Here is a 23,682-nt window from a genome sequence, read left to right as displayed (position 1 = left end):
AAAATATCTATTTCCCCTCTCAACCCCTACCTTGATACAGTGTTTTTTTTTTTTTTTCCCAGTGTTTTTTTTTTTTTTAATCTTTGCCAATATGATGGTTGAAACATGGTCTTCCTTGTCACTTAATTTTCATTTCTCTTATTATGAGATTAAATATTTATAGTAATTTTTAACATTTTATATTAAAGACCCACTTTTTTAAGAAACACATAGCCTTAGCTAGTTTGTTACTGGGTTATTGACCTTTGCCTTAGTGATTAATTTGCATTCTTTATATATTAGGGAAATTAGCCATTTGTCTATGATATGAGTTGCAAATTTCCCCCCAGTTATAATTGTATTTTGACTTTGTTTTTCCCTCATGGATTCATTTTTTTATGCCGTTGAATTAAATATCAGTGCTTTCTTTTATGACTTCTGAGTTTATTTCAATTTGGACCTTCCCTATTCCAGAATCATCCTAATATTATCCTATATATGCTTTATTACTTTTGTGATTTTGTATTTCACATTCAAATCTTTGCGCCATCTGGAAGTTATTTTAAGCAAAGTTAGAGGTTCAAGCTGCTATTTTTTTCTAGATGGCTACCTTAGATGTGTTATTGAATATAGATAGATACTTTTCATTGTTCTGAGTCTAATGCTCATAAATTGTCACCTAAGTTATCGCCTACAAAAGCAGTAAATAGTGGTATAATCATAATAGCAACAATAAAAATAATAACATTAATACCAGTTATATCTACTATGTGCCAAGCACAGTTCTAAGCATTTTACAAAAATACTACTGAGTAATTATCCCAAATCTTAAGAAATGGCCAGATCCACTGACATGATGGAGCAAGAAGCCAGATCTTTCCTGCACTCCAGAATGACCTGGTGAGAATATGAATAAAAACAGAACAAAATTCCTCATGTTTATAATGGATTGGTGAGAGGTCCCAGAATTAAAATAATGTATTCATTTAGGTAAATGAATACATAGTAGTTTGGTTGGCATTTGTTTGCACTAGGGGAATGGGATAAAGACGATTTGATCAGTCAATGAACCACAATTAGCATCCATGTGCCAAGCATTGCAGAAATTCACCCAGTACACACCAGAACTTTAACACCTGCTGGCTCCACTCTGTGGCCAATGGCAGTGCTGTACTGGGGCTAAATATTTCACACATGACCGTAGTGCCAAGTGCTATGGTAATTCTTTCCATGCTCTGATACCTCCACGTACATTTTCTTCATAGCATTTACTACAATTATACACTTTTGTATGATTAGATTTCTCTACCACATTAGACAGTAAATTCCCTGAAAGCTGGAACACATCTGTTAGGTTCAGTATTACCCCAGTATCTAACATCTAGCAGGTGCTCAATAAATATCTATCAAATGAATGGCTTCATAAACAGCTCTAGAAGGACATAGATCCAACTTCTAATGAACTCTTCCTGTTTGACCTTGGCTGTGTTTCATAGTTCCCTAAACTTCAGTTTCCTCACGTGAAAATAGACATCATAATAAATATTACCTAAGAGGGTTGCTATGAGAATTAAGTGAGATAATACATTATTACCACCATACTGAGTTCTTATTATACATCCAGGGCTTCTCTGTCCTAGGAAGACCTCCTGGGAGAATGTGGTCTATATATTCACTCATGTCTGGAAAGCCAGTCCTGAGATCGTACATTGAATGTTCAGGCTTCCCCATAATCCTGTGATTCAACTCTGGCATCCAAAATCTACCAAGTACAGAGTCAGAAGGGGACGAAGGACTATGTATGTCTTTTACATATGTGTTCTGATTCTGCTTATGGTGTTTCTCGGAGACTTAAAACTGCGGTGACAGACACATACTGTTTATAGTAAATGGATAAGGTAGTAGAGCACCTGTCAAGCAAGTATAAACAATTTTGATGACAAACGGTTTGTATGTTTTTCCCTGAAGTTTTGTCACTCAGTATTCTGCAAAACTAGACAAACAATCCATGGGCTCTATCTTGCATCTGCGCTTCAGTGCCCTGTGATTTACCATGCTGGTTTGGCAGTCAGCTTACCTTTCCTATTATGAACTTGATACTATCCCAAGGGCTTTAAAATCTATATGGAGCCTGCTTACTTTCATCATGGTAATTTAACAGTAGCCTTTAAAATGTCTTTGGACAAGCTATAAAGTACATTTTGGAGAAAAAATGCTCAAGGGAGATCATAAAGCATTCGAACTCACATTGTTTCTCTCCAACTGTTGTCACTATCCAAAGCACTGCCTCGCTGAATAATATACCTTAAAAATGTTCTTCAGATCTCCCACCTAAGTGCATTTTTAAAGGTATTCAAGGAAGATCCCACATACCTGAACTCATTTATTTTTTTAATAAGTTAATTTTTTATTGGTGTTCAATTTACCAACATACAGAATAACACCCAGTGCTCATCCCGTCAAGTGTCTCCCTCAGTGCCCGTCACCCATTCACCCCCACCCCCTGCCCTCCTCCCCTTCCACCACCCCTAGTTCATTTCCCAGAGTTAGGAGTCTTTATGTTCTGTCTCCCTTTCTGATATTTCCCACACATTTCTTCTCCCTTCCCTTATATTCCCTTTCACTATTATTTATATTCCCCAAATGAATGAGAACATACACTGTTTGTCCTTCTCCGATTGACTTACTTCACTCAGCATAATACCCTCCAGTTCCATCCTCGGTGTCCATCGAAAGATGAATGGATAAAGAAGATGTGGTTTATGTATACAATGGAATATTACTCAGCCATTAGAAACGACAAATACCCACCATTTGCTTCAACGTGGGTGGACCTGAACTCATTTAAATGCCTTCCTGCACTGTGTCCATCCAGGGAGCTCTTTGCCACATCATCTGACTAAATTCTATTTGTTCATTCATTCAACAAATACTTATTAAATTGACATTTCTATTAAAAGGTAATCCGGTAAGTGAAAATTTGATGAATTAGACATGGTCAGTTTCCTTAAGGGGTTTATAATCTAATGAAGAAGACAGACAAGAAAATTCCGTGATAAGAAGAGAGTTGCTATTTTTAAAAGTTTTTAAGTACTCGGATGAGTCACTCAAATTTTCAGTTTGATCCATTTATCGCTTAACCATTCATTGAGTATCTACCGGATATCCAAAGCACTAAAAAGGATACACTCCGGGATCTCCTAGAAGAAGTGGCAGGACTCCTGACCTCAGAAAGCTTCTTCACTTTGCACCTGTATCTCAGTAACCTGTGTGTGTGCATCTGATCCGGTTCTTCCTCCTCAGTTTCAGACCATTTTATTCAACCACCTACTGGACATCTCCACACAGTATTTCAGAGGCTCATTTACCTTGCACGTTCCAAATGAAATCCATTATCCTTCACCCTGCTTAATAGCCCCTTCACCTGCCTAGGTACCCTCATCAGAAACTTGGAACGGGGCTTGGATTTCTCCCTCCCTTTAATTCCGCACATGTAATCATTCAGAACACCTATCAGTTTTATCATCTGTACAGTTCCTTTTCTTCCTTTCCCTACTCCCTCCACAGCCACTGCCTTAATTCCTGTCCTCATCATCTCCCACCTGAACAACCACGTGTCTCCTCAGCTAGCCTCCCTGGCTCCAGTCAATGCTTCTCCAGACCATTCTCTTCACTGCTGCTTGAGCAATGGCTCCAAATGGGAATGTTATTATGACCCTTCACTGTCCCAAACCTTCTAAAGACTCCCAGCTCCACAGAACAAAGTCCAAACAAGGTCCTTGGATATGCACACTCATCTTTGCCAGCCCTGAGACCTGCATCGTAATGTCAGCCCAATTCCAATAGTCAGAATCTCCTGAGCACACCATGCTGTCTCATCCCCCTGCCTCTGCAAGTGCTGTTCCCTCTGCTGGAGTATGTATCCCCTTCCTGTTCTCTGTCTAATTATTAACCACCTTCAAAGATTCTGTTCAGGGGTTCAGGTGCCTCCTCTGTAAGACTGTCTAGATTTATCTGAACTAGAGCGATGACGGCCTCCTTTATCACACTGATGAAGTGCACATGTGTCTTTTCCTGCAATGTGTCAGTGTAGGGCTGTTTGTACAGGTCTGTACCACTTTCTGAGCTCTAAGAGCCTTGAAACTCTATCTTTAATATGACCCCAAATCCATCAAGCTCTCATCACTACCCTTACATCTCCCCAGAACTGTTGAATAGATTCCTGACTAACTAGGTCCTTTGCTTCCAGGGTCTCCTCACAACCTGTTCTTCACTCTGCATTTGGAGTGTTGCTTTTTTTTTTTTTTTTTTAACGAAAACAGATCCAGTCTGATATAAATATCACCACCCTTTGCTTCTGAATGTGTGTTAGTGGTTCCACATTTTCCGTAGAATAAAGTTCAGAATCCTTGGCCTGATCCGCATGCCCCCAAGACCTCTCTGGCCTCACTTGTGGTTCTGCTCCTTCCATCTTCCTTTCTCTACTGCCAAACTATCTCACCATTAAACACAAAGAAGGAGGGCAGCCTGGGTGGCTCAGTGGTTTAGCGCTGCCTTCAGCCCAGGGCCTGATCCTGGAGACCCAGGATCGAGTCCCATGTCAGGCTCCCTGTATGGAGCCTGCTTCTCCCTCTGCCTGTGTCTCTGCCTCTCTCTGTATCTCTGTGTGTGTGTGTCTCTCATGAATAAATAAGTAAAATTTAAAAAAAACACACACACTAAGAAGGGTTTAGATTTTCTACCAAAGGAAATAAAATCAGTGCAGATAAGATTTCACCTGGGCACCATGATGCAGGTATACCAGGAAGGAGAAGAAACCCGTATCTGTATGAATCCCCTGTGAACAGCCGCCAAACTGGCACAGTAATCCTGGTGTGATTTGTCTGATGGTGGCACACACAAAAGAGGCCATAAGAGACAGGAGACACTTCAGAGCAAAGATCTACAGGACTGGGTGCCTGGCAGGTTGTGAAGAATGAAAGGAGAGAATGAGCCACATGAAGATGGTCCTAAGAGAGAATAACTGGAAGGGGGTTCTTGGTGTAGAGGTTAAGATAGAGTCCTGCTGGACACTTGTTAGGTCAAACTCAGGGACACTCGAGCAAAGGAAATGTTCCTATGGAGGCATGGACTGTAGGACTATAGATCTGGAAACATCCACATAGCACAGTGGGAAGGGCAGAGGCTTGAGTAGATCCCTTCTCCTGGGGAGACTGTATAGAGGAGTTCAGAAGGTCAAAACAGAGCCTGAGGAAGCACCAGAGCAATGAGTCAAAAGGAATTTGAGAAGCTATAAAGGAAGCACCAGTGAAGAGGTGGGCAGAGACTGGAATGTGTGATGTCTTGCAAATCAGAACAGAGGAAGTTTCAGGAAGGAGAAGGTGGTCAGTGATAGCAAGTGGCGGTCATACAAGGTCATGGAAAACCAAAGACCAAAAGTGTGCTTCTGGGGTTTAGTAAAAAAGAATATCATTCTTGACTTTTGAGACATTAGAAGATAAGAATAAAAACCAGAGAAGAGAGTGTTAAGGAATAGGTTCTTATTAACTCCTGAAAACAAAAACGATTTTGTGACCAGTTTAATTTACACATTTTGAAAAGTTAAGAACTGTTCACTCAACAGACATCCTGAAACACCTCTTTGTGTTCAAGAATAGGCTGCCATGTTTTGCAAGCAGACACCAAAGACCACATGAAACAATTCTCTTTAGATGTCTAAGGCTGGGAAAGCCAGGAAAAACCCCAGTATGAAATGTTTTCCGACACTTTCCCCTTTTCCTTTCCTGCTTATTCAGGAGAATATTTGCAGTCCGTTGTTTTTCTAAATGATGTTCTGACGTTGCAACATGCAAAAAGGCATCCAGCTGCATTCTTCCTGTTTACGTCTTACTCTTCAGTAACTCAGACCTGAAATAGTTCATGTTTCCAACTATGTCTTCACAGGCTTCTTGAAGTTTTAGAAAACACCTAAACCCTTATCCCTTCATTCTAAACCTCAGTATAAACAGTTTTGCTCAGAAATACCTATCTCTTGGGGCATCTGGGTGGCTTAGTCAGTTGAGCATCTGCCTTTAGCTCAGGTCATGATCTCAGGGTCCTGGGTCAAGTCCCGCATTGGGCTCCCTGCTCGGTGGGGAGTCTGCTTCTCCCTCTCCCTCTGCTGCTCCTTCTGCTCGTGCTCTCTCTCTCTCAAATAAATAAATAAAATCTCAAAATTAAATACTTATGTCTCAGCTTTCATTCAAGGAAACCAAGTGGCAGTGTCCAAAGAGTCTTTAAATAATCACTTTAATTCACCATTTGGTGAATTTCAATGTGCTAAACATTATGCTAGTTTCTGAAAAGATGAATGAGCTCCTGGCCTCAAAGGTTCACACTTGAGACAACATGCACCCTTTTCCCCCATTGGAGGTGTGAACTGCAAGAGCAGACACGAAGATGTGTGAAGAGTCCCAGCCCCGCACACTGCAGGACCTCACTGATGCCCTGCACCAGAGGGGAAGCAACTGCACAGCATTGCTCTTCCCTTAAAATTACTCTGTCATCACCATCGGTCAGTGAGGTATGAACCAGGGCAGAGCACCGAGGGCTCCGTGAAGACAGATTTTTTCACTCGAATGGGCACGTGGCTTATATTTGTTCTTTTCACTTTGGAGTGGACGTTAGTGGTCGTTTTCTTCTGCTTAGTAGGAGCCTCATTATGATGTTCTCTGAACTTTTCGGGGAATAAGGATTATTAGAGGTACTGCTCACATTGGCAGGTCTTCATTTAAATGAGCAAGTGTATTCTTGCTGTTATGTGGAAGAACTTGGCTCAGTTACAGCAACAATTTCATTTTCCCTACTTTTGGGGGAGACATGTCAAGCTCAGGAAACCTGCCAAGTCAACAAAACGTTTCTTCAAGATGTTTGATGTTTCCAACAGCAAGTCTAAAAGGCTGCCAGGAAGTTTTTCAGAACCTGAACTGACTGTGCATCACACAATAATATTTAGAGCTGGTCATTGTGAGATGTCTCTACAGACAGCTTTCCTTCTGGCTATATCCCTTCCACTCCAAAATATGCATTTAGCCCTTTGATGTTTGAATATCAATGACCATGATGATGTCATGGCAAATTTCTAAATTTATGCTTTCTTTGGTATTGGTAATGTTTCCTAAAAGTTAAATTTCTTTTATACAGTAATTGTTTTTAATGTACCAGCATTTTGCATCTTCAATGCCTCAAAATTTCTCTTATTTTTCTGCTCTCAGTTAGAAGGTGCCCTATACACCACAAGCTCTAGATCGGGGTGGCCAGGAGAGAGGTTATGTCCCACCTTCTTGGTAGAGAGTTCTTAAAAATGCAAGGTCCATTAGGAAAGCCCTAATATGAAACATTGAGTTCACCTGGGGCTACCTTGCTTTTCTTTACATTCTGTTAGTTTATTTTTTTTTCTTCCTGTTAGTTTAAACAGATCCAAGCTAGTTGCTCTCTAGCTGCCGCATGTTTATTGAGCCACATATTTGAGCAGGTGCTCATGATTCCATCAGCCCAAGACCTCATATCTAACATTTAAGCTTAGCCTTTATAGTGAGATTCTGAGCTTCTCAAGGGCAAGAATTACTTTAAATGCTCTATGAGTTCTTTCTCTGGAGTAACTAGCAGGGATGAAAACATTTAGAGTCATAGACTTGGGGAGCCAACAGGGACATTATATTCCATCTGGAGCAGCACTGGCCAGTAGAAATACAGCGTGATCCATCATGAGAGCCATGTATGGGCCAGAATGCAATTCTAAGTTTTCTAATTTTCACATTAAAAAAGCCAAAAAAAAGTGACATTAATCTTAATAATGTATTTTATTCAAACCAATATACCTAAAATATTGTCATTTCAACATATATTCAGTAAAAAAATAAAAAAATATGAATATTTTACAATTTTTCATACTAATCTTCAAATTCAGCATGTATTTTTCCACCTGCAGCACACCTTGACTTATGTGGGCCACATTTCAAGTGCTGGGCACAGCAGGCAGTGCAGATCTAGGGCCCAGCCCCTGCACTTTACAGATGCAGAGAGGTGAGGTGTCCAGCTGGCTAAGGAACCAAAGACAGACACTTGGGAGAGAGAGATTGTATCACCTGAAATTGCAGGATTTCCCTCCTGGGAAAGTTGTGGTGACTTTCCCACTTACTAAGCCCACGTAATGCCTCTCCTTTCTTCCCCACCTCCAGACACATGAACCCCAGGGTCTGGGTAATGATGATGAAGTCACTGCCTTCAAGTCTGAACAAGCAATGTGCTCCCAGCAGCCGACAGTATGTGCTCTGCTCCACCACAGATGAGACAGCCCCGCTTTCAAAACTGGCCACCAGGACTGTCCTCTGGAGGTGCATTCGCAGATGGGATGACTGCTTTCCAAGGGAAAAACAATTTCAAAGAACTCTCCAGAGGATGGTCTCTCTTGCCCCTTGAAGGCAAGATTTCATCTTTTTCTGTTCACAATCTTGCTTTTCAGCCAGCCAAAATGAGTGAAATCAGTAGTTAGAAATGGGAACCGAGAAGGTTCCCAAAAGGTCCACAGAGAAGGAGCAAGTTGGAGGTGAGAGATGGAGTCTTGAGATTTAGAATGTATTCCTCAAAAGGTTGTGGACAGGGAGCACCACCTGGGCAGAAGGGGCATACAGAAGAGCCACAGCAGGCTGTAACTCTGCCTGGCACTGACGACATCAGGTTAGATGAAGGTCCAGTGGCACTTGATGGTGTGGGGAGTGGAGACGGTCTGGGCCCACAAACCAGAATAAGAGAGGGTGTACCACTGGGAACCCAGAAAAGCAAACCCTGCAACTAATGAGATTTGTTTTCTGCAGAAACCTTTCCAGAAAACGGTTTATATTTATATTGCCAGTAAAATTAAGATTTAAATTTAACTGAGAGACTATGAATTCAAAAATGCCCATAGATCATAAAGAATGATTTGGAGGGTGCCTGGGTTGCTCTGTTGGTTGGGCATCTGACTCTTGATTTTGGTTCAGTTGTGATCTTGGAGTTGTGGGATCGAGTCCCACGTTGGACACCATGCTCAGTAGGGGATCTGCTGGAGATTTTCTCTCTCTGCCCCTCCTCCTGCTCACTCACACACTTTCTATCTCCTTCTCTCTCTCAAATAAGTAAATAAATCTTCTTTTAAAATGATTTGGGGAATTTTAAGGACAGATTGTCCTGATGACTGATGACGGAGCTGGAGAGCAAGAATTTGTCCACATTATTAATGGTTCTCGAGCAGCATTGCTTTAACTTAGAGTCTCTAAAGCAGAAGACACAACAAATCAGGTTACCCACCCCCTTGATGGCAGCCCCTCCCCAACCACCACATGTCCTTGAAAGATGTATCCACACCTTCAGCTACCTTGCCTTATGGTTCCACATTAAATTCACCAAGTGAGTCCTGACTCCCCCAGGACACAGGCAATGACTCGGTCTGTGGTGGCCTCATGTCCTTCTCTTGCAGCTGCTTGACTACAGTGGACTTTCCCTCCTCTCGACTGGTGAGGCTTTAAAAATTATTAAGGCAGTCTCCTAGAACAATTAAAATACAGCCTCCATGGGTGGAGCCTGTCCTGTCACTGGTATTTTGCTGAAGACAGAGAGACTGAGTCAAACTTTGCATTCTAAACAGTGAGACATATGGGCCCCTCTGTCCACCCACTCCCCAGGGTCACCCTCAGCTCTGGGGACCCTGCAATCAGACTTATTCCCTCAAGGCAGTCCAGGGAAAAGGCCCATGGGCACCAGTATTTGAAGGGGAGAAGGGCCAGATGGCTTGCCACTGCATCCTCCAATCAGCCCGGTTCACACACAGAGGGGACACTCACATTCCAAGTGCCTCCTTGTCAAACATAAATTTAGCAGAGCCTGGAATTGCCCGATGCTTCTAGTGTGAAAGCCAGGGAGCAAAAGTGACAAACAAGGAAAGATCTGAGGAGACCAATAACACAGAAGAATACTTGAAAAAAATTATACCTAATATTACAATCCTCAGAAATCTAAGATTAGTTACTCTTGCAACTGGGAAACAAGGATTGGATGCTCAGGGAATAAAGAGAACATTCAGAAAAACACCCAGGAGATAAAAATATTCTAAAGTAGAAATGAAAGTCAGCAGATGTATTGAGAGAGGAAATGCAAGGGCATTTCCTAGGAAACAGAACAACAACAGAACATCATAAAGATAAGAAAATCACAAGATCAACCCAAATAATAATAATAATACATTATAAATAGTAGCAGTTCTAGGGATTAAAAAAAACATGAAGGAGAGAAAATCATCAGAGAAATAATAGAGGGAAAGGTTGCAGAAGGGTATGAACAAACCAAGCATAGAGATGGCTTGGGGTCCAGAGCACAGGGATCTGTGACGGGGGAGACGGGAGGGAACTCCCTGGGACCATGGTTGCACAGCTGGCCATAGGGGACCATGAGAGTGACCCCGGGGGGTCCCCAAGAAAGAATGCACCCCCAAGAGATGCCCTGATGTGTTAGATTTAGAAACATTTCAGAGTTCTGCCAGATGGTTCTGGAAAAATCAGTGGTTAGTACAGAAAAAGTTAAGCAAATATAAAAATGAAGCAATTTTTTTCCTGCAAGGATAAAATTTGTACAATATCGAAACATAATTCTAGTACATTATGGGGCTCAGCTGTGAGCAATGTGTACTCGGTCCAAAGGGAAGCACTTCACCGGGATTCCACCAAAGTGGTGGCGTCACTCTAGGGCCCTGGCTCCTGACTTGGGCTGCGCCTTGGAACCATGTGGGAACTGTAACGACAGTGCTGACACCTGCATCTCAATCCCAGATACCCTGGTATCCTTGGTTGGAGATACAGCCTACATGTTGACAATTTAAACAGGTCCCCAGGTGATCCCAAGGTGTGGCATTAGGTGAACTTCATTGGGGAAGGAAAGGCAGGGAGCCAGAGCCTAGTGTAAGGAGGCTAAACTCTAATTTGCAGAGCAGGAATTCCTACGACCTAACACAAGAAGTTTCCGTACAGACAGAATCCAGCCCTACCCTCACACAGCTTGGCTCTTCTCAGTCCTCCCTAATCTCGGCCCTATCAGATCCTGCCTTTATGATAATTTTGATATTTTGCTTATCAAGGATTTTTGGCATAATTTTAATTTTTAAAATATTTCATTAAAATATTACTTATTTTGATGATTGAATTTTGGGACACCTCCATAAATATTGTGCCTGAAGCAAGTGCTTCCTTTGCCTCACCTGAATTCTGGCCCTTGTAGGATATAAAATTGAAAAATTCAGAAATTATAGAATAAATGTATTAGGAAAAATGATGGGACTACCAGGAGAAACTGCTAGAGGAATTAAACATTGTTGCCTCGTGGAAGCAGGACTCAAAGGTGGGCATGGGTAAAGCAGGGGACCACTTTTTTCTGAGTTACAAGCTATGGTGCTATTACTCAAACTTTAAGACTGAATGTAACTTTCTTCTGCAAGCAGTTACACTAACCAAAAACCCTCTCTAGCCTCTCACACCACCACTTGTACCTCCTATATATATCTCCTTCATTCTCACAATATTAATTCTGCCAATCCATGAGCATGGAATATTTTTCCATCTCTTTGTGTCTTCCTCAATTTCTTTCAGAAGTGTTCTGTAGTTTTTAGGGTGTAGATCCTTTACCTCTTTGGTTAGGTTTATTCCTAGGTATCTTATGCTTTTGGGTGCAATTCTAAATGGGATTGACTCCTTAATTTCTCTTTCTTCAGTCTCATTGTTAGTGTATAGAAATACCACTGACTTCTGGGCATTGATTTTGTATCCTGCCACGCTGCCAAACTGCTGCATGAGTTCTAGCAATCTTGGGGTGGAGGCTTTTGGGTTTTCTATGTAGAGTATCATGTCATCAGAGAAGAGGGAGAGTTTGACTTCTTTGCCAATTATGTCTTTTTGTTGTCTTTTGATGAGGTGAGGACTTCCAGTACTATGTTGAATAGCAGTGGTGAGAGTGGACATCCCTGTCTTGTTCCTGATCTTAGGGGAAAGGCTCCCAGTGCTTCCCCATTGAGAATGATATTTGTTGTGGGCTTTTTGTAGATGACTTTTAAGATGTTGATGAATGTTCCCTCTATCCCTACACTCAGAGAGTTTTGATCAGGAATGGATGCTGTATTTTGTCAAATGCTTTCTCTGCATCTAATGAGAGGGTCATATGGTTCTTGATTTTTCTCTTGCTGATATGATGAATCACATTGATTGTTTTACGAGTGTTGAACCAGCCTTGTGTCCCAGGGATATATCCTACTTGGTCATGGTGAATAATTTTCTTAATGTACTGTAGGATCCTATTGGCTAGTATCTTGTTGAGAATTTTTGCATTCATGTTCATCAGGGACATTGGTCTGTAATTCTCCTTTTTGGTGGGGTCTTTGTCTGGTTTTGGAATTAAGGTGATGCTGGCCTCATCAAATGAATTTGGAAGTACTCCATCTCTTTCTATCTTTCCAAACAGCTTTAGTAGAATAGGTATGGTTTCTTCTTTAAACATTTGATAGAATTCCCCTGGGAAGCCATCTGGCCCTGGACTTTTGTGTCTTGGGAGGTTTTTGATGACTGCTTCAATTTCCTCCCTTGTTATTGGCCTGTTTCTGTAGCTCCTCCACCAGAGGTCAGGGCTGTTCTAAGACCTTGGAAATCCTGGGCATTCTGACTTTCAGGGGCCCATCCACATCTTGTGAAACACCTATAGCTCCATAAATGCACCCACAGCTCCATAAAATAAAATGTATTTTCATGTATAAAGGGTTTTTTGAAATTTTCTTTTGAAATGATTTGGCTTGGAGTCATCCATTTTGGTTGGCTAAGATCTCTCAGCAATAATTTTGCATTCTTTGAACTCTTGTAAAGTGAGAAAACCTGCCCACTAACTGTTTTTGAAAGCAATGAACTTCCATCACTCTTCATTAAATAATTAATCAAATGGACATCATGGGCATTTTGTGGAGAATTTAATTACGTAGATCAATTTTCAGTTTTGCAATTTCTCATATTTTAGAGAACAGCCTTTTCTTTCCAATTCTCAGACCTTTCATAGGTCTTAGAACAGATTCCAGATGCTCCGCATTTTCCATGGTGTCAAAGAGCTTGAGTCATCCTGTGGATCACTGCAACAATCTTCTCCCAGCACCCGTCTTAGGGGACTTTCCATCCATCTCCCAGCTGGTCCGAGTAATCATGTCCCTCTTTGGTTTCAAATTCTTTGAACATACCACAAGTAATTTCCTTAAATACCTAGCTTCTGCTGGCTCTTCATCTCCAGCACTTAACTCCTCCCTGTGACAATCCTACCAGAATGATTTATTTCCTGCCAAAGTGCCAGGCTTTATCTTGCCTGCTTATCTGTGTCTGTGTGGTTCCTGTACTTTCGGTTGTTTCCCTTTCTCCCTGTATATTGCTTCCTGTCACTCCAAGGTCATTTATAAAACTGGCAATTTTTTTACTTTAAATATTTGGGTTTTGGGGCACCTGAGTGGTTCAGTGGTTGAGTGTCTGCCTTTGGCTCAGGTCGTGATCCCAGGGTCCTGGGATCGAGCCCCGTATCAGGCTCCCCATAGGAAGCCTGCTTCTCCCTCTATCTGTGTCTCTGCCTTTCTCTGTGTCTCTCATGAATAAATAAATAAATACTTAAAAAATATTTGGGTTTTCTTTGCAGAATTCCTCTGTTATAGAATTTAAATTATCTTATTGCCGTGTTCCTTCATTGGCACATCTATCTTGTCTAATAATGCCAGCAAGCAAGAATCCTATCCATGTCATATCCACTGCACCTAGAAAAGAGCTGAGCCCATAGCAAGCACAGAATCAATTTGTCTACATCAGTGTCTGTAGCAACACAGCAGCTGTTGGATCAATTGTAGGAACTGCCTATTATTCTGTTATTATTCTATTATTATCACAATTTTCCTGCAGCAAAAACCACCCTCTGGTTAAGTGACTCTGAGAAACTTGAATGAATCCCAAACCCTAGTTTTGTCACCATTTCCATAAACTGAAGATGATATTACCAACTTGGCCTATTTCACTTAGGCACCAGGGAAATCAGGTGGTTGTTGTATAAATATACCTGCATCCTCTCACATCTCCACAAATCCAAGATCACCACACCACTAACCTGGTCCCTGCGAGTGCTGAGCCCACTGCAGCTCCCCCCACCACTGGACGGAATCTGTATGTCCCCCTTGGCAGCACGGACAGCCCCCCCCCCCCGCAGCTGAGGGTCCCAGGACAGGGCACAGGAAACCCCAAAAACCTTAAAGCTTATCATTCATTCCAGACTCATCACAACCTGACCATAGGAGTAATAATATCTCAGGAAAAAGGATTTTGTTTTTATCACCTGGTGATAAAGACAAATTTCTAACCTGGAGGTTAGGAATTAAGTTTCCTGTTTGAAAAGAGATTTCGTCATTATGAGAAAGCCCCTCTTTCCCTCCCAACTTGGCAGCTCTCTGAACCCCAGTGATCCAGGATCTACCAGTCCCACCCAGCACTGCCTAGATGTTCCAGGACCATGAGGTGGTTTCATGCTTGGTTAAGGACTATAATGATGGGGCTGTTAATCGTGGCCAAAGAAGCACATCACCTCAGACACAGTGAAGACATGGGGTGAGAAATTGAGCCAGAGCAGTGGGTCTGAATCACCAGACCCATCTTCCTCCATGAGGTCAGAGCCAAGCAGTGTGAGCAAGAGTGATATAAGGATTTGTTGAGAGGGAAGGAGAGAGGAAGGAAGGGGAAGGGAGGGAAGGAGGAAGGAAGAGACCAGCTGAAGAAGAAGGAGAATGGAAGGTTGGGGAAGGACAAAGGAGGGATGAGAAGAGGACACAGAGGGAGGGGGAAACACTAATGTCACTCTGAAAAGGAAAAAAAAGTGAAAAGATGAAAATATCCAAAATTGGAAATAAAAGTGGGGACATTACAACCAATCACCAGAAATGAAAAGGATTGTAAGAGAATCTAGGAACAACTGTAAATCAACAAATTAGATAGCCTGGATGAAATGAGTAGCTCTCTAGAAACACACAAATTACCTTAAATGACTCAAGAAGAAATGGAAAATCTTAACAGACCTATAACAAGTAAGGAGATTGAATCAGTAATCAAAAGCTCCCAACAAGGGGCATCTGAGTAGCTCAGTTTGTTGAGCATCCAACTCTTGATTTCATCTCAGGTGATGATCCCAGGTCGTGGGATAAAGCCCCTTGTTGGGTTCTGTGCTCAGCAAGGAGTCGGCTGGGGATTCTCTCTCTGCCCCTCCCCCACTCCTCTCTCTCTCTCTCTCTCTCTCTCTCTCTCTCTCAACAAAAACAAAAACAAAAACAGACTGCTCCTAACAAACAAAAGTCCAAATCCAGACAGCTTCACTGGTGAATTCTACCAAACATTTATTTATTTATTTTTTAAAGATTTATTTATTTATTTATTCATGATAGACACAGAGAGAGAGAAGCAGAGACACAGGCAGAGGGAGAAGCAGGCTCCATGCCAGGAGCCCGATGTGGGACTTGATCCCGGGACCCCAGGATTGCACCCTGGGGCCAAAGGCAGGCACTAAACCACTGAGCCACCCAGGGATCTCCTCTACCAAACATTTAAAGAAGGGTTTACAGCAATCCTTCTCAAATTCTTCCAAAAAGTAGAAGAGGAGGGAATACTTCCTAACTCATTCTGTAAAGTCGGCATCATCCTGGTGCCAAAGCCGGACAACAACATCACAAGAAAATAAAATTAGAGATCAATATACTCATGAATATAGTTGCAAAGATCTTCCACAGAATACTAGGAAACTGAACCCAACAGAATTGAAAAGGATGATGCACCACGGGCAAGAGAAATTTATCCCAGAAATGCAAAGGGGTTCAATTTAAGAAAATTAACCAATTAAGATATCACATTAATAGAATAAAGGGGAGGGAAACACATGATCATAATGGCATCTGATAAAAATCCAACAACATTCATGCTAAAACTCTCAGAAAACTAATAGAAGTGAACTAGGAATAGAACAGACCTTCCCTGAGGCGCCTGGGTAGCTCAGTGGGTGAAGCATCTGCCTTTGGTTCAGGTCACGATCTCAGGATCCTGGGATCGATTTCCACATTGGGCTCCCTGCTCAGTGGAGAGTCTGCTTCTCTCTCTCCCTTTGCCCTTCTCCTCACTAGTGCTCTCTTTCAAATAAACATTGTGCTTCTTCTCTCTCTTTCAAATAAATAAATAAAATCTTAAAAAAAAAAACCAGACCTTTGACATGATAAAGCATAATTACAAAAAAACCCACAGCTAACATCATATTCAGTGGTGAATGACTGAAAGCTTTTCCTCCTTAAGTTCAGGGACAAAACAAGGATGCTCACTTTCACCATTGTTATTAAACATTTTTTATAGGAAGTTGTAGCCAGAGCAAGTCAGGAAGAAGTAAAATGTCTCTATTTACAGATAAAATGATATCAGATATAGAAATTCCCAAATAATCCACAAGAAAGCTATTTGAGCTAATAAATGAAATCAGGAGTTTCAGGGGACAAGTTCAACACACAGAAATCAGTTGTGTTTCTATAGATCATCAAGGAAGAATCTGCAAAAGCATTTAAAAAGCAGTTCCATTTACAGTTACATCTAAAAGAATAAAATACCTAGGAATAAATTTAACCCAATAGATAAAAGAGTTATACACTGAAAACTAGGCTGAAAGAAATTAAGGAAGATCTAAATAAATGCAAAGACTTCCCATGCACATGGATCCTGTGTTCAACTAAATACTGTTAAATTCATGTCAATACTACCAAAAGTGGTCCATAGATGCAATGCAACTTTTAGCAAACTTCCAAAAGCCAGTTTTGCAGAAATGGAAAATTCAATCCTTAAATTCATATGGAATAGGGAAGTTTTTTTCAGAGATCCAAAGAATCAATTTGCTATGGCAGTACTCTGTTATATCAGCAGAAGGAAAAGTATCCTGAATATTGTTACTTGGAAACCAAAAAACTGAGTTGTGAAAGCAAAATTGAGACAATAGGAAGTCTTTGAAGTATCTCCAAACTGCTACAGGATAAAGAAATCTTTATCCCCAAATGGCCAAAATAATCTTGGAAATGAGTGTTCAAACTTCCCAATCTCAAAACTTGTTACAAGGTTACAGTAATCAAAACAGTGTGGTCCTGGCATTGGGATAGGATTGCAGGTCAATCAGTAGACTTGAGAGTTGAGAATTAAACCCATATATCTATGGTCAACTGATTTTTGACGAGACTGCCAAATATCTTCAATGGGGAAAGAATAGTCTCTTCAACAGACAGTGCTAGGACAACTAGATGTCCATGTGCAAAAGAAAAAAAGTTGGACCTGTATCCGACATCATATACAAAAATTAATTTGAAATAGATTATTGACCTAAACATTTCTAAAAGTCTTAGAAAAAAGCATAGGAGCAAATCTTTAAGACCTAGAACTCAGCAATGGATTCTTAGATATGACACACAAAGCAGCAGCAACAAGAGAACAATAAATAAATTGAATTTCATCAAAATTTAAAACATTACACATTCAAGGCATTATCAAGAAAGTAAAAATACAACCTCTGGAATGGAAGAAAATATTTACAAATCACATATCTCATAAGAGTTTCATGTCCCAAATACATAAATAGCTATGTAACTCAGCAACAAAGACAATCCAGCTTAAAAATGGACATCAAATTCAAATAGACATTTCTCTAAAGAAGATATACAGATGGAAAACAAGCACATGAGGAGATGCTCAACATCATTAGTCATCAGGGAAATGCAACCCAAACCACAATGAGATACCACTTGATACGAAAATGGCTGTAATCAATAAAGCAATAAGTGTTCACAAGGATGTGGGGAAATTGGAACCCTCATACATCACTGGTGGGAATGTAAAATGGTGCAGCCACTATCGAAAACAGCTTGATGGTTCCTCAAAAAGCTAAACATAGAATTACCACATTATCCAGCAATGCCACTCTCAGGTATACACGCAGTAGCATCAAAAACAGAGACTCAGACATCTGTGCACAAATGTTCATTGAAGCATTTTTCACAACCGCCAAAAGGCAGAAACTACTCAAAATGTCCACCAACAAATGAATGAATAAACAAAGTGTGGCACGTATGTCCAAGAGAATATGGTTCAGCCACAAACAGGAATGGAGTTCTGATATACGCTGTAACATAAATGAACACTGAAGACATTCCGCTAAGTGAAATAAGCAAGGCACAAAAGACAAGATGCCTGCCATATGATTTGTTTTATGTGAAACATCTAGAACAGATGTCAAGGTCACAGAGACAGAAAATAGATTGGAGGCTCCCAGGGACTGAGGGGTGAGGAGAATGGGGAATTCTTGCTTTGTGGTTATAGTTTCTGTTTGGGATGATAACAAGGTTATCATTATGAAACGAGGTGATGGTGATGGTTATTAATGCCACTGAGTTGAATGGTTTTATCAAATGGCAATTTGAAAAATTAATAAAATAATATGCCAAAAACAATTGAATCATGCACTTTAAATGGGTCCATTGTATGGTATGTGGGTTATATCTCAGTAAAGCTATTTTAAAAAATAATGATGCAGAAGACAGAGGGGAGAAATTGCTAGAGTCCTACTCCTGAGTGCAGGAGAAAAGATTTACCACTTACCCACAGGGGCTTGGCCAACACAGGGACGTGGATAATTCACCTGTAATGACAAGGATATAAGTCAAAGAGTATGGACACAAATGCAGGGAGTGGGTTAGGCAGTTGGGAGCACAATCATGGCTGTCTTGGAGATACTGTCAAGTCACCATCCTTATTGTGCTTATTTCATTCTGCGAGTGAATCCTTAGCTGTTCTTCCCCTTAGCCACCAGCACTCAACACTCAACGGCAACTTTCTTTCTTTCTTTCTTTTTTTTTTTTTTTAAAGATTCCATTTATCTATTCCTGAAAGACACAGAGATAGAAAGGCAGAGACACAGGCAGAGGGAGAAGCAGGCTCCAGTCAGGGAGCCTGATGCGGGACTCGATCCTGAGACCACAGATCACACCCTGAGCCAGGGGCAGGTGCTTAACCACTGAGCCACCCAGGCGTCCCCAGCTGCAACTTTCTTAAAGGTGAAGAGGATGCTTTATTCATTTTGAATTGCCATAGAACCTCGGATAACTGTTCCGAGGAAGCTGTTAAGACCTTCTGAGTGAATGAGGGAATTATGGATCTAAAAGACAGCTGGCTTCAAAGAGGTCAGTTGTTTTGTACTCACCATGTTCAATTTACTCCATACTCTCTGCTTCTGTGTTAGAAAGAAGTAAATGGGCTTGGTTGAGAAAGTTCTGTATGTAGCATCCATCTAACTGTAGTCATGCCATACTCTTCTCCCATTCTTATCTAAAATTTTGTGTGTTTGTTTTTGCAGGATATTTTATTCTGTAGTGGAGTCTCATCAAGTGTTGTCCATTGCAAAGAGTGGTGTGAAAAATTCCAGGGGAAATGACCTAACCATTGGAGAACTGGTTATCTAGTTGCAGAAAGAGAATACATGAGACAGAATTAAAAATATTTATGAATATTATCATGAACAAATTCCAAATAATGTTGACAACTGGTAGAGCTGCAAAGAGTTTCTACCCTTTGGGTTTTCACAGTCAGAATCAGTCACAGAAGACTTCTTGAGGCAGCAAAGTTTTGAACAGGTTGTTAAAAAGGTGATAAACATAGATATAAGCAAAGGAAGTAAAGATCTCACCAGAGTAAAAACAGCTAAAGCGAACAGATGTAATGAGAAAGCCAAGTAAGGGACAGGGGCTAATGGGGGATAAGTAGAAGTTTTGTTTTAATAAAGCTGAAAGTTAGGGGCACCTGGGTGGGTTAGTTAGTTTAGAGTCCAACTCTTGATTTTGGCTCAGGGTCCTGGGATCAAGCCCCGCGTAGGACTCTGCTCCGAGCGTGGAGCCTGCTTGAGATTTTCTCTCCCCCTCCCCCTCTCCTTCTGCTCCTCTCTCACACACACTCTCTCTCTCAAAAAATAAAAAATAATAAAGTTTAAAGTTATGACTTAACATCTAAAACTTTAAATCATAATTCTTGTATAACATTTCATCTAAAGCATAACATATTGAGAAATATTTAAATAAAAATGAGAAAATGAATACAAAAATTACTCACTAATGGACTGATGCAATCCAGGAAATATTTTGATACACTCGAAGGAAACCACAGAATCATTATTATTCTGGCTTGTGTTCTTATAAAATCTACATGCCCTCACAGCATTGTTTTGGAAATGGTATTAGAGCTAACATTTATTGGGTGCTTACTATATTCCACACTCTGCTTGATGTGGTCCACATGTCTTTCGATAATTCTTGCAACCATCCTATGAGGCAAGCCTTACTAACCACCCTGGTTATAGTTGAGGTTGTGAGGCACACAGAGGATAATTTAGCCATCTCAAGGTCATATAACAGGTCAGGATGAGATAATAGGTAGAAGCTTTTCTTCACAGCAATGATGATAGGAAAATTTTCCTTCTCAACAACTCACTTGATAGTGACAGATTTATATACCACCACCAGAGAAGGTAGGAGAAGAATGAGTTCAGGTCCTATCAGCCCAGGGAGATGGTTATGACCTCACACCGTTTCTAAGTGAATCCAATGTGTTTTTGCTGCCACAGCAGATGCTGCTTCTGATGTACACTATGCTGGGTGTATAAAAACCCTCCTCTGTCGTCATCATACGAGAGCCTGGCTCTCCTCTGAGAGAATATGCTCTCTCAGGAGAGGGAGTGATATCTTTTCATTAAAAAAAAAAGAATAAGGTAGGAGAGACAGTCTATACATCTAAAGCATATACTTGCTGGGAAAGTATTATTGAATAGAAGGACACTGCGTAAGATAATACTAGATAATCCCATGTGAATATCACACATTTACTGTTTGCTCTGTAGTCTCAGAAGACAGGAGATTTACTGAGCCCTTCCATGAACAAAAAGACATATGAATTAGTTATTGCCCTAGAGGTGTCTATAATCTGATGGGAAAGCAACAGTGATAAAGAACATTTATCCCACGCCATTGAAGTAAGTCCAATTCTTGAGGCATCAGTACTGTGAGAGCACAGGGAGGAAAATGATTAATTCTGAGTGAGTGGTGGGGAGGACTTCAAAGTGAAGCAGGCCTTTGAGCTGATCTTGGCAGGATGAGAAGGATTTTTATTTGGTAAAGCAGCAGGGGAAGCATAGTCTGGGCATGAGCAACAGGTGGGCATGTGGAAGGTCACAGGACAGTCAGATGTGAATGCTGCCACACAGGTGGAGGATGGTGCAGAGCAGGGGGCTGGAGAGGCCTGGAGTCCTGATGATAGATGGCCCTGATAGATAGAATGCACAACACTGAGCATGGGACTTAATCTGTTAGGCAATGGGGTCTGGGGCTTGTGTTATGAGCTACAATGTAAACTCTTTGCAAGCAAAAAACAAGGTCCATGTCTCAATGATCTCTGAATTCCTTGCACCCTATACAACATCTAGAACACAATGCATATAAAAGATGGATGGATGGATGGATGGATGGATGGATGGATGGATGGATGGATGGATGGATGAGTAGATGAGATGGATGATGAGTAGATGGCATGGATAGATGGATGGATGGATGGATGGATGGATGAGTGGATGGCATAGATGGATGGATTGATGGATGGATGAGTGGATGGGGTGGATGAATGAGTGGATGGGGTGGATGGATGGATGGATGGGTGAGTGGATGGGATGGATGGATGAGTGGATGGAAGGATGGATAGACAGACAGATGGACAATTGGACAGATAGATGGATGGATGGGGCAGATTCAATACCAGCCTTAGAAGTATTAACGGCAAAATTGATTGATTAATTGGATATTTGAGCATCAGGAGAGAGTCAAAGATGGCTTAAAGGTTCCTAGTACAAGGAATAAGGATTGTGGAGAGCATAAAAGGGTGAGCTGGTTTGAGAAGGTGAGAAATATTTTAATAAATCTGCACCCTTCACTTGAGAATCTGGAGTGGGGAGAGGTGGGGGACCACACCACACAGAGGAAAGAGGAAGGGATCAAAGCTGGTAAGCACCATCTGAAAGTCTCCGTTTCTGTGGATGGGATACAAGGACATGCATCCCTCTCCTGGGCCCCGGGTAAGCTTCTTCGAGGGTTTGTTCAGGTAAGATGAATGCAATGCCCTTGGGCATGGGCGAGGGTGGAGGGAGGGAATTTCCCACAAAGCTTCTCTCTGCCAGTCTTCAGCTTTACCTGGGATAGCCACACCTACCTCTGCCTGGGCTCACCTCTTCACTTCCCTAATGCTACTGCTAACCCACAGGGCAACACACCCTGGGGAAGAATGAGACGGCCAGAATTGTCACTTCTAGATTATACAACTTCTTAGACATCTTTTCAAATTCTGTCTGGATTTCTCTGGCATTTTAAAAGTCTGCATAGATCACTGTACTCTTAGAAGGAAAAGATCTGAGTTTCTATGCATATGGATCAAAGAAGGAAGGCGCTTTACTCAAGAGAAAAACTAGCAGCAAAAACAGTGGAAAGTGTACAGCCACTGTAATGCTCTGCTAAATGTAAGTGTGCAGCTCAGAGCACAATTAACCACGTTAGGCTTGTGTGTAGCAGAGCCCACAAGGAGCCACAAACCACAAAGAACTGGGGCATGGTTTTGGCAGAACAGGTTTGAGGCTTGCAGCTGTGTAACTGTAGCAACGAAGATGACTTTTCCAAGCCTCCATTTCCTCATCCCTTGGTTGGGTTTCATGATACCTCCTTTCCAGAGTTATTGCGAGGAGGACCTGGAGGACCTGTATGCAGTTCTCTGCGCAATGTCTGGCATAAAGAGGCGTCCAGGGGCAGCCCAGGTGGCCCAGCAGTTTAGCGCCGCCTTCAGCCCGGGGCATGATCCTGGAGACCTGGGATTGAGTCCCAAGTCAGGCTCCCTGCATGAAGCCTGCTTCTCCCTCTGCTTATGTCTCTCCCTCTCCCTCTCTCTCTCTCTCTCTATCTGTGTGTGTGTGTGTGTGTGTGTGTGTCTCATGAATAAATAAATAAAATCTTTTTTTTAAAAAAAGAGGCGTTAAGGAACGTTAGTCCACCTTTTCCCATTGTGAACCAACCTGCAGAATGCTGGGTCATGTCCACAGACAGAGAAAGACGCTAACTGTAAGTTTGCATTTGCAGGTAGATGCAGACAACGGGAATAAAGGGATCAGGGCCTGGACACAGCCAAGTGAGACACCTGCCTGTGCCAGGCACACCAATTTCAGGTACCATGCAAAGTTGCCCTTGGCACACCCTCCTCCTCCAGCTCTCCCTGCTGCCGTGTGATTACTAATCATACTTTCTTGATCTTCGCAAAGACAGGAGAAAGAAGGGAAGCCCAACTAACAGGCACTGGCATGCTAGCTGAGTTGATTGGTCCTAACTGGAATTTGATATGATTGAGGTCACCTAAGCACTTCGACATTTTTTTTTCAATTTTGCAAATATGATAATTATGCAAAATCAATGCGGATTGAGTGCATTTTACCCTCCACAACTGGGGTAACTGTATTTTTGCTAATGGGGTCTTTGCTGCATTTAAATATGGAGAACAC

At 41.6% G+C, this 23,682-nt stretch overlaps 1 protein-coding gene across 1 annotated transcript in view; it reads right to left on the bottom strand.

Annotated features, from left to right (window-relative positions):
* MMP13 (matrix metallopeptidase 13) overlaps positions 1-19,563 on the bottom strand; it is a 66,013-nt gene extending 46,450 nt beyond the window's left edge. Inside the window, exons 1-2 of the mRNA XM_026006753.2 lie at positions 19,309-19,563; positions 18,708-18,747 (exon numbers count right to left, since the gene is read on the bottom strand). The gene's annotated coding sequence lies outside the window, so the exon portion shown is untranslated. The remainder of the gene's footprint in view (positions 1-18,707; positions 18,748-19,308) is intronic.
* Positions 19,564-23,682: the final 4,119 nt, after the last annotated feature.

This window comes from Vulpes vulpes, chromosome 12 (assembly GCF_048418805.1).
Source record: "Vulpes vulpes isolate BD-2025 chromosome 12, VulVul3, whole genome shotgun sequence".
In the NCBI taxonomy this organism is placed as follows: Eukaryota; Metazoa; Chordata; class Mammalia; order Carnivora; family Canidae; genus Vulpes; species Vulpes vulpes.
The sequence above is the reverse complement of the archived record's forward strand: the minus strand, read 5'-3'. Positions and strand labels throughout refer to the sequence as shown.